Source organism: Lactuca saligna, chromosome 1 (assembly GCF_052625555.1).
Source record: "Lactuca saligna cultivar CGN05327 chromosome 1, ASM5262555v1, whole genome shotgun sequence".
Classification (NCBI taxonomy): Eukaryota; Viridiplantae; Streptophyta; class Magnoliopsida; order Asterales; family Asteraceae; genus Lactuca; species Lactuca saligna.
The window spans coordinates 142,053,825-142,057,231 of record NC_136417.1 but is presented as its reverse complement, the minus strand read 5'-3'; positions in this window follow the sequence as shown (position 1 = coordinate 142,057,231).

Sequence of the window (3,407 nt, the reverse complement as noted above, 5' to 3'; positions counted from 1 at the left end):
GAACAAATTCCGCAACTCTTTCAAATATAAAGGATTTACTCTGAATTTATTTTAAAAGCATAAATGAAAATCGGTCTTTTCGGGCCGTGATTTTGGGGATGTCACAGTTGGTATCAGAGCATTAGTTTAAGCGAACTAGGAATTTGTAGGATTTCTAGACTTAAACTTAGAATGCTAAGTGAAATTTTGAGATGTGTGTCTGTTATATTTTAGACACAAGCACTAGTTTCTTTTAGGAAAGTTGCCTAAAATGCTTTATGTGCTAAATGTTATATGTTGCCATATATGATATTATTTGTTCGGATCTACGGTTTGTTGCCAACCGGATCTGAAGGTTTATGTGTTTAGGATTCTAAGCGTATGTATACGATATTAGAACTAGCATGTAATCATTTCGGAGTGATAAGGATGATTTGAAATCTATCATGAACGAAGATCTAAATTTCGCCTTATTCGGTGTGTAGATCAAAAATGGTGAGAACAAGAAGTGGCGTTGGAAACGCGGATGAAAACAGGAATCAACAGCCAATGATTGAGCAAGCACCTGTTGTAGCAGCAACACCAGAACAAATCACCATGGCTGGAGTACAAGCCATGATTCGGGCTATGTTAGCCGAACAAAGGGAGGAGATGCGACAAATGTTGCATAATAGTAGGAACGAACCTATCATACCTATTGAGGAACCTGAATTGATTCCTGAGCAATCGGAGGAAGGGAACAATAGTCGCATTATGAGTCAAGTTGGGACTCAAGAAGAACGAAGGAACAATCCGGAAAGGAGAAACAACAACGATGGGCAAATGTACAAGAATTTCTTGGGCGCCAAACCGCCAAATATTTCTGGCAGCCCAAAGCCTGTTGAAATAATGGATTGGATCTTCGAAATGGAGACGGTATTTGAAAGTTGCGATTGTAGCAACAAACAAAAGACTGTCTTTGCAGTCAGACAACTGAAGATTGGAGTATTAAGTTGGTGGAAGTTGTTAGCAGATACTATGCCACAAGGGAAAGCCCTGAAAATGTCATGGGAAGAGTTCTTGGAACAATTAAGGGTGCAGTATTGTTCGAAGATAGATCTGATTGATCTGAACAATGAGTTTCAAAACTTAAAGAAGGGGAAGATGAGCATAGATGACTATGCTACTGCATTTACTGAGAAGATGAAGTTGTTTCCGTACCTAGTGCCAACGGAACTCTCCAAGATTGAGAGGTTTGCTAATGGACTGCCTGCCGACTTTGGCCCGACAGTCAAGACGGCAACTACTCTGAAAACGGTTGTTCGTGCAGCTAAGAATGTGGAGGCTCAGCAGAAGGAAAAGGGTCTGGAAAGAATAGATGTTGGTGAAAAGAGGAAGTTCGATGGAACTTCAGGGTCCAACAAGAAAAACAAGTTCTCGAAGTCTGGTTCGAGGGGAGGTGGAAGTGAAGAGAAATGGTGCGACAAATGTAAGAAGAAGCATCATGGAAAATGTGAGGTGGCGAACACATGTTACAAGTGTGGAAAGCCAGGGCACTATGCCAATGAGTGTACCCTCACAAAGAAAGTTTGCTATGGTTGTGGTGAGGAGGGTCATATGTTGAGGGACTGCCCGAAGAAGAAAGAGGCTGCTAGACCCAACATTCCGCCAAAGCCAAAGGCGAGAGCATTCCAGATGACACTGGAAGCTGCTAAAGATGAAGCTGATGTTGCTTCAGGTACCTTTCTCGTTAACAATTTGTCTGCCAAAATTTTATTTGATTCTGGAGCCAACTACTCCTTTATATCGCATGAATTTGGTAGAAAACTAGCTTTGCCTTTTGATAGACTAGATAATGCTTTATTAGTCGAAGTTGCTAGTGGCAAGTTTGTACCTGTTAGCCTTCGTATGAAAAACATCTTAATCGACTTGAATGGGAATAAGTTCCGTGAGGAATTATTGCCTATCGAACTTAATGGTTTCGACATCGTGTTGGGAATGGATTGGCTCAGCGCCAATGATGCTGAAATTTTGTGCAAGAAGAAGATAGTGAAGGTAAACCCGCCTGGAAAAGATTCTTTTATGGTGTATGGGGACAAACGCAGAGTGAATTCTGGAATCATTTCCCTAATGAAAGCCATAGAGTGTTTGACCAAGGGATGTACATCATATTTAGCGTTCGTGATTGATGCTAAGAAGGAAAAGAAGGTGATGCAGAGTATTCCTGTGGTGTGTGATTATCCGAAAGTATTTCCCGAAGATCTTCCTGGATTACCACCTGATAGACAAGTAGAGTTCAGAATAGACTTGTTACCAGGAACCACGCCAATAGCAAAAGCACCTTATCGATTTGCACCGACGGAGATGAAGGAGCTGATGATGCAACTTCAGGAGTTATTGGACAAAGGTTTCATTAGACCTAGTTCATCACCCTGGGGAGCTCCGGTGTTATTCGTGAAGAAGAAAGATGGAAGCATGAGAATGTGCATCGATTACCAAGAGCTGAATAAGGCAACAATAAAGAATAGATATCCGTTGCCGAGGATTGATGACCTATTTGATCAACTACAAGGTTCGAGCTATTTCTCGAAGATCGATCTTAGGTCAGGATATTATCAGCTGAAAGTAAGAGAGAGGGATATAGAGAAAACTGCGTTCAGAACTAGGTATGGACACTACGAGTTCTTGGTTATGTTGTTTGGACTAACCAATGCTCCGGAAGCATTCATGGATTTAATGAATAGGGTTTGTAATCCGTTCCTTGATAAATCCATGATAGTGTTCACTGATGACATTCTGATTTACTCAAAAAGCTAGGATGAGCATGGCAGACACTTGCGAGAAGTGTTAGAAGTCTTGAAGAAGGAGAAGCTGTATGCTAAATTCTCCAAATGTGATTTTTGGATTCGTGAAGTCCAATTCTTGGGTCACGTGGTCAACCAAGAAGGGATAATGGTTGATCCAACGAAGATCGAAGCTGTGATGAAGTGGGAACAACCGAAAAGTCCCACGGAGATCCGAAGCTTTTTAGGATTAGTCGGATATTACCGAAGGTTTATCCAAGGCTTTTCTTCGATTGCTACTCCATTGAAAGCTTTGACCCACAAAGGAGCTACTTATGCTTGGAGTGAGAAGCATAAAGAACCATTCGAGAAGCTAAAGAAGAAACTATGCGAGGAACCGATACTTTCTCTACCCGATGGAGTTGAAGACTTCGTTGTTTATAGCGATGCGTCTGGGGTTGGATTGGGTTGTGTTTTAACCCAAAGAGAAAAGGTGATAGCATATGCGTCTCGATAGCTGAAGGAGCATGAAAAGAATTACCCGACTCATGATTTGGAGTTGGCAGCGGTAGTTTTCGCTCTGAAAATATGGAGGCATTACCTCTACGGCATGAAGTGCAAACTTTTCACTAATCATAAGAGTCTCCAATATCTATTCAATCAGAA